Source organism: Condylura cristata, unplaced genomic scaffold (assembly GCF_000260355.1).
Source record: "Condylura cristata isolate star-nosed mole 26May11 unplaced genomic scaffold, ConCri1.0 scaffold00002, whole genome shotgun sequence".
In the NCBI taxonomy this organism is placed as follows: Eukaryota; Metazoa; Chordata; class Mammalia; order Eulipotyphla; family Talpidae; genus Condylura; species Condylura cristata.
In genome coordinates, this window is record NW_004567103.1 from 7,611,073 (window position 1) to 7,620,110 (window position 9,038).

Consider the following 9,038-nt stretch of genomic DNA (forward strand, 5'->3'; position numbering starts at 1 on the left):
ATATGATCATTTGCTTTTTTTTTTTTATGATCGTTTGATATGAGAGATCTGAGAGCCATGCTCTGCTCCTAGACCTTGTGATGGAGGTACAGAACATCTCAGTAGGTTTATCTAACTTTTGTGGTCTCCTGGTCTAAACCTTTGGCTTTTGGACTCTTGGGAAATCCATCTGCTTCCTTGCCATACCTTATTGTACTCAGGCTAAAACTTTATCCTTACATAACAAGAGAGGTCATCCGTAAGTTCCTATTCTAAAAGCCTTCTCTAAGTTGAGTTGCCACCTCAATCTGCAGGTACAAATGTAGATTAAGTAGGAGTAGGTGCTTTTTGTTTTAAATTCCACTCCACCAGCAACCCTACTATAATTTTCCAGTGCTTTAAACCAGGTTTAATGAGAAGAATGTAAGAATCACCTGGATAATTTAATCCAGGTCCCCAAGTCCTTCCCTGCCTAGAATAAGGCTTACTAAGGTTGTATAGGACCAAAGGAACCTTTTGAACAATCCCCTGTGGGAAACACTGCCTTCACCAGCAGTGGGTGATGCCATAAACTATCTAATCAAGATGGCCATGGTAAACAATCATCTGGGTTGCATTTGAGTTTAACAGACTTAAGAGTGCAGACACCACTTCAAAAATGATTTCATTTCCTTTGGATGTGTATCCAAAAGTGGAACTGCTTGATCACATGTAGCTCTGTTCACAATTTTTGAGGATGTACCATGCTGAATGCACTAGCTGTGCCATGAACATTCTTGCCAACAATGTGCAAGAGTTCATTTTCTCCACATCCTCGCTAATTTAACCCTAACTAATTTAATTCTTGTCTGTTATGTAACAGCCCTTCTCACAGATGTGAGGTAGAGCTCATTGTGGCTCTCATTCATACTTCCCTAATGGTAAGTGATGTTGAGACTCATATCTCTATTGGCCATTTCTTTGTCTTTTTTTTGAGAAATGTCTACTTTGAACAGTTTTAATCTGGACTTTTTTTTGTGATGTCAGAGGTGTGAGTTCCTTTTATACTTTGGTTGTCAAACCCTAGTTAGGTTATGGTTCCCAAATATTTTCTCTTATTCTGTAGGTCACCTTGACATTCTGTTGTTTCCTCTGCTTTTATTTTGGCACAATCCTATCTGCCTGTTTGTAAGAAATTTTATAAAACATTTGCTAGTGCTTAAACTTTTGAAGTGGTGGGGCAACAGAAAGTACAGAGGAATTGTTTTTAGAAATCCTTGATTTTTCTCCACTCTGGAACTTGCTGATTGTATAAGCTTGACCTTCTGTGACCTATGTAAACACTTGACACACATTTACCCAATGGGAACCTCAAAGAGTTCAGTAAAGAGGCAGAAAGTAAGTAGCCTCTACTGTAAAATGTTATCATTACCAGAATGGCAGCATGGAATGGATCTAGAGTTCCCACAGAGCAATGGACTCAGATTGAAGAGATCAAGGAAAGCTTCTAGGAGAAGTGGTGTTCAGCTGATACTCTGGATCTCTTGAACCCCATTTTCCCATTCTGTGAAATGAGAATAGAAGATTAATTGTGAAGATGAAATAAGTTCATCCAACCAATGTTGGCATTCAATAATTATTAAGCAAAGTCCCCCCCCTTTTTTTTTAATCAGGGCACCCTAAACCTTCAATGAAAAGGAAATGAGAGACGGTAACAGAGAGAATGCATGTGTAATGAGGTAGACAGCATTAATAACAAATGTAACTTAACCTGCCATTCTAAATATAAAAAGAAACCTCCTAGTTGCTACCTTCTCCATTTAGCCTTCATTTAATTGTCGATTATGTCAGAACAAGAACTGCCTTTCTATGTTCTGTGCAATGCCTCACACTGCATGCAATATGCAGTCAGATGGGACTAAGTAAATTTCATTTAAATTAAATTGACATATATATCCAGCCTCTATTTTGCAAGTCATGTACAATCACTAATACAATCAAGAGCCCTGTAATGAGGCTATATTCCTTCCATTTAATTATCTTGGGTTTATAACCCATGGTTGAGGAAGTCCGGAGATTGAAGCCCTCTCTTTGGCCTAATCAGTAGCTAATGAAGATTTAAAGGAAGACTTCCTGGTTTCCTTTTCTTGTGTGGAGATGCCAGGCCATTTTTTCCAGTTGATGGTTAATTTATTAAGAAAAGTAATTCAGAAGAATTAACAATTCCTAATCGCCACTGGTGGAAAAATATCAGAAGATGACCTTAGAGGATTTAATGCAATAGCAATAGGTCATCTAAAACTTTTGCATCCTGAAAAACAAGATCTCAAAGTTGCAAAATAAAATCCTTTGAGTAAAATTTAACCAATTTATCTAAAGTTCTCATTAGGTCTTTGATTTGTTATTTTTTAACTTAATTCAAAAGTTGAAGACTTTAGATAGTTGAGGATGCTTGGGTTTGAATGGATTTTTGTTTGCTCGTATCTTTTATGTTATTGTCTTTGTAAGCTATTCCATGGAGAACAAAAGATGCCTATTTTGTGATATTTTTAAATGAAAACTTTGCCAAGTTCATTATAAAGCCAATACACTTAGGAGAAACTGGAGCACACATGTACTCGCTTTGCATTAAGCCCTAATGAGTCCTGAAATTATAGCCCGTGGAGGCCTCCAGGCTCTAATCTGGAGATGGTTAAGCTTGACCCTGGGACATATAGCTTAGCCAATACAGAGATCTACAAACTTTTAATTAGTTCTGAAACTTAAATTTTGGAGATTCCCTATAGGAAATGCAGCTCCTTTTGAAAAAACACAGGCTCAGTAACACAGAGATTCAGTAGCACAAGAGTCTACATTCCTACTTCTCACTTTGTGAGGCAACTAACTCCTTGGAAAGTTGTAAGTGACAGGACATCAAAATCTGTCTTTCTTTTCCTTCCTGCCTCGAAGGCAGTCTGAATTTGGACAGCCCACCTTCTCCTAACATCTTCGAACTGCAAAGAAAGAAAGGGAGCCACAGTAAACAGAGCATCTTAGTTCTATGGCCCTGATAATACTGCCTCGCTCACAAGCTTTAAAGCTCAGCCGCAAACAATCAGCGTTGTTGTAGTCATATGTCGGTGGGTCAGCTGAGTCCAACTCTAACCCAAGCTGGCTCCATACGAGATGGCTTATTGTCCAAGCTCTGGTACACTAGCCTGGCAGCTTCTTCCGACAGCAACAACAGAAATGGAAAACAGCAAGGAGAACATGCAAGCCTCCCTCATGTGTAGGCTTAGAGTTAGCATTCCTTCACATCTGTCTCTTTCAAGGGAACAAAGTCAAAGACTAAGGCAGTCCACACTGCTGCAGCAGGAGGGGCTGCAAACTCACAGCATGGAGGGGCCTAGGCACAAGGGCAAGTAATTAAAACCCTTACCCCCAACCTCCCACTGAAGACTTGGAAGAGTTAGTCCATCACCCTTTGCATAGTCAAATATATATATATATTGATTGATTGATTTATGCATACAGAACTGGTTGCAGGCAAGAGGTGCAGCGGTGATGAAAGGATTCACCAGAGACAGATTGGAGGGCAAAACAGGAAGACTGACTGGAATATACTGCTGAGGGGAGCAGCGAGTTGGTCAGGAGAGGTCCCCTGTGCCATGTGGGTCACCTCCCTGGCTGGGAATCCAACTTGTGCTGCAGTGGCTGCTGCTAGTTTTGAAGTGCTGTGCCCCAACCCACTGCACCACCAGGAAGGTCCAAGCCCAGCTCTTCCCCCTTACCTTTCACTCCAGCATTGAAGCCAGGTGATTTGGAGCCAGTGTGCTAAATCACAAGCTATAAATTGCACCTAGTTAAAGCGCATCCAAACGCTGCCTCCTCTCCCTGCTCTTGGCTTCTCAGTGTTTTAAGGAGGTATTGTCTTATTCATGAATGTACACAGAAATTTCAACCAGCACATATGTCCTAACTACATTCCAGCCATAAATTACATGACCGACATAAATGAATGTCATATTAAATAGCATAAATGACTTTTAGCTAAAATGCATTCTAATCAAGCATTTTTTTTCATAACTACTATTGTCAAAACATGGCTGAATTGAAATTACAAGTTAGCAATGATACAAGAGCTTGACCAAAAAAAGGGCTCTTTGAAATGAATGTCTATATATAATCTACAATAAAATGTATTTTTCCCCACCACCATCACTTATAGCCTCTTAGGTCCTTTCTCTGACCCTACCCTGCCCCCACCACTTTAACTCCAGAAATTTCATCTATTAAAGTGTGCTCATTTTAAGAATTTTAACAGGTCAAATTCTACTATGAAAATGTCTAGTATTTCTCTTGGTCATTCTGATTTGTGTTACTTCTCAATTTGATGACGAAGCACTACTATCTTACCATAGGAAATAAGATAATCACTTACAATTTTTGCAAAGAAAATTTCAAACTTGAAAAGAGCACTATTAATGTTTGTAAGGCAACACAGACTGAACTATAAATCACTCATTAGGATGAGTTCTACGTTCTCAAAGCAATCTGTTTCTTAATAATTCTGAGTCTAATTGCACCTTATATAATAATTCGGAAATATGGCACTAGAGACTTCCACTAAGAAAGCAAAAGCATTCTGAGAATCAGGCAACATTTACTTTGAAAATTCTCAGCAGGTTACCCTATTTCTTGTAGAATTAGATTTTCCCTTGTTCTCTACTTCTCAGGTTTGCTATCTTAAAAAAAAAAAACTCAAACCATATACTCTAATGACTGGAGAAAGGAGAAACAAAGCTTATTAAAGAAATTTGAACATGGTAATTTAGAATATTATTAGTATATGATCACTGGGATCCCCTAGTTCTTTACAAAAGAAACTCCAGTCAAACAATTCAAGCTCATGTCCTAAGAGTCACCCCCAGTGCCTGACTTTTCTCTAGCTTGGAGAGTTAGGTATTCCAAAAGCAGAGACCCCCAGGGTCCTCAAGGCCTGTTCTCGAACCTAGAGCCAGCTCTAACTACCTGGGACCCAGACCCTGGAGATTTAGCTTTCCCAAGGCAATGTCGTCACCAGGCCAAATCCACCTGCAACCCCACGAAATAAAGACTCACAAATGTGGAAACCAGAAGCCTCTAAGTTATCAGTATGTCAAAGGATCCCAAGTCCCCAAAGCTATCCTGACCCAGAAGTTCACACATACACACACACACGCACACACACTTTCAGTACTTAGAACTATGCTCCTTCCATAGATCTACTTTGCTTCATGTAGAAAGCAACACTGTGAAGGGGGAAAACAATTGGGATTCTCTCTACCTCTACTCTCACCCTTACCAGGCCAGCATAAACTATTTTTCTTTCTCTAAAACCTTTCCTATCTTTATTTTGTTGGTGGTTTTGCTACTTCCATTCTTTTCCCATTAGCCAAAATCTGAACAATGCTCACCTTTTCCCTGGTCCCGGCTCATCTTCTGTATCACATGTTCATCTTGAGCCTCCCACAAGGAGGACAGGGGAAATGGGAGTGTCCGTTTCTTCAGCACTGGGTATTAATGATGCCATCATGAACTTACATTCTGTGGCTTTCAACATACCCAGCATGAAAGAGAAACAGAATTTACTGATAAATTATTTGATTATGTGGTTTCAAGGATTTATAGTCACTTCAACCACAGAATCATACTATAAAAGTTTCCATTTTCATTTTGTAGAAGGGTGGCTGGGAGGAGGTGAAGAACCCTTGAAGTTGAGAGAGCTAACGTCATACATTCAGGAAGGATCAGAGATTAGTTGTAGGGTGCAGTGTTGCAGTGTGGTCATGGGAAGACCTTGGACTAGAACAAGCCTGTTTTGTTCTTGATTAAACGTTATAATCATAATTCCCTTTAAGTTCTCCTTCTAGTGCTTATAGAAATATGTAAGGAATAAAATCAAAGTTATCCTCCTTACAAAGTGGTTGATTTTGCCATGAGAATTGTATGTTATTGTTTGCTCACTTGATTCTCTGCAAAGGCTTCTGAACATATTGAAAGTATTTGGGAAGCATTGATACTGCCAAGCTCTAATTTTTTTAAATATTTACTTATGTATAGAATAGCTGGAGTGTGGGCCAGAGATGCGGGTGGTGAGAGGACTCACTAGAGACAGAGTGGGGAGCAGAAGAGGCAGATCGAGTGATATACACTGCTGAGGGGAGCAGTGGGCAAGACAGGTGGGGTCTAATGCGCCATGTGGGTCAGCTCCCTAGCTGGGAATCAAACCCAGGCCGATGTGGTAATCGTGCTAAGACTGAACCCCTAATCACCAGTGAGGCCCCTGGCTATATTTTTCTACAAAAACTCTTTAGAGGGGGTCCTCCCTGATGGCACAACGGAGGGAAGCACAGCACTGTGAGGCTCTGCAGCCCCTGCAACATGAGTTTGATCCCCTACCAGGGAGGTGACCCAAACGGTGCAGCAGACCTCCCCTGATCTGCCTGCTGCTCCCTTCAGCAGCGTATTATCACTCGATTTGCCTACTCTGCTCCCCATGTGTCTCTGGTGAATCCCCTCAACCCCACTTTTGGCCTGTATGCCAGTTCATGTATGCATAAATAAATATATATTTTTTTAATTCTGGGCCCTCCCTGGTGGTGCAGTGGGTTAAAGCACAGCACGAAGAAGCTAAAGCCACTTCAGCATGAGTTTGATTCCCGCCTGCCCTGGAGGTGACCACATGGCACAGCAGACCTCTCCTGACCTGCCCGCTGCTCCCCCCAGCAGTGTACTTCATCAGTTGGCCTGTTCTGCTCCCCGCTCTGTCTCTCTTGAATCCTCTCACCACCCCTGCACTTCTGGCCTGTATCCCAGCTCTGTAAGCATAAACAAATAAGTCTTTTTAAAAAAAAATTAACAAATTGACTGATGCTAACAAGCATGGGATCCAGGAGCCAGATAGGTTTCCAATAACTTGGTTTTGGATAATTCCAGAAGTTGTGCCAATGAGTATAAAACCTGCCTTTTTCCAACTGGGAGATAGAGGGGGAATGGAGAATGTGTGTGTGCAGCCGGCTGGGCTCGGGAGGTCTGGCTGCGAAGCTCAAGCTCTGTTTTACATTTCCTTGTGTTCCTCAGTTGCCAGCACAACCAAGAAACCAATGACCAAGTTCTCCTGGGCATAGTTACAACAGAACTTTCATCACTGCCTGTTTGTACTTTCTCTCTTCCATTAACGATTAAAAATACACTCTGTCAGGAAAAAAGCAATAAAAAATACAATGTTGTGAACTTGACTATCTTTGTTCTAGTTTTTGATGTCATGGGAAGTCTGCCTCCAAATCTAAGCACAGTGCCCCTGTGTCTTGCAGAGACTGAGCATGCTTATAAACTGATTACTCTACACAAATAGGCAAAGCAGGCTGATACCTCAGAACCAAAATGCACCCTCACAGTCACTGTAACCCCCCCAAATGCAGCCTGGCTTGGTGAGCGGCTTCAAACAGATAGGATCAGGCCAGATGATGGAATGCCACTTCCATGCTGATGTAACAAAGGAAAGCGTCTTCTGTCTTTCTAGCAATGCTCTTCCTTTTATCCTGAAAAACAAGAAGTCATTTTGGAGAGGCCCAGGAAGCAAGGAGCCAATAAGTCTCAAGACTCTGAGACAGGGCCTCCTTGGTGGCCTTCTGAGGCCTTGGAACCAAGTCTCAGCACTATCAACAAAATGGCCTGAGTTCGATCCCCAGCCAGGGAGCTGACCCACATGGCACAGCAGACCTCTCCTGTCTCACCTGCTGCTCCCCTCAGCAGTGTGTTTCAGTGAATCCTCCTGTTCTGCTCCCCACTCAGTCTCTGCAATGGCTTCTGAACATATTGAAAGATATTTGGGGAGTAGAGTGAGGAGTGGGGAGCAGTACAGGCAGATCCACTGAAATCTCTGGTGAATCCTCACACACCTTGCACCTCTGGCCTGCACCCCAGTTCTTCTACACAAAAATAAATTTAAAAATACTAAGAATGAATCTGAGGCTTTCCACCCAACATCCTGCAAGAAACAGAATCCTATAAGTTCCCGGTGAGTTTGGAAGAAGAGTTTTCCACAGTCTAGCTCCCCAGTGAGACCCCAGCCTTCACAGTGCTACCAGAGATTCTGAACCTGAGGCACCAGCTATACTAAGCCTGAATCCCTGACCCAGAAGCTGTGAGGAAATAACTGTGCTATTTTAATGCAGTAAATCTTGGGATGATTTGTTTCACTCCTAGCCTTACACACAAGGGTGTTCCAGCTACCTCTGGAATCTTGAAATAGCATGTCTTTCTCTAATACCCCTGAAAGGAAAAACAAAATGAGTTCCATTGAGTCGTGAAGAGAAAAATGGGGTCACCCAGATAAGGCAGAAATATTTCAAGACCCTACATGGATACAGACAGAAGCAGTCAGTGCCTTAAAGACTTGGGTGTGAGTCCAATTTGGATATGAAGACACTCAGGAAATACAATGTAAAGTGTAGTGACTGCTGTCTGTTAATCTCAAATGAGATGAGAGTCTCTGGTGGAAATTTTTCCTGTCAATCATGCATTTGGAAAGTAAACAACCTCAACATCCTTGCAAAAAAAACTCCCTTAATTCTATCTCCAACCTAGAAATGTTACTCCTTAAAGTTAAAATAAGAACATGGAAAAAGAACTTAGCAGTGAGTGACCCACATAACTCAGGATGGGCAAATCCACAGATGCTTCGATTCTGACCTTGTGGATTTAATCGATGATGTGCTAGGCCTGGCTGTGCACCAGCCCAGGAGAGACAACACACCCACCTGGTCTCAATGTTGTTCTTAGCATGCTTCTAGTATCTTGAATTTGGCTATAACAATAATATGATATGTGGACAGGAAAGCATAAAAACCAGAAAAAGGCTGGAGCCTGGATATTGTTGAATTACAAAGTTATATGAAATAAGGAACCATTATCTAGAAACAAGCCAAAAAATTGGTCCTCATAGCTTAGCAAGTATATATTGGATTTTCTTTATCTGAAGCTGAATACATATCGACTGATAGGCATTTTTTTTTAAGATTTATTTATCTGTGCATACAGAACTGGGGTACAGGCCA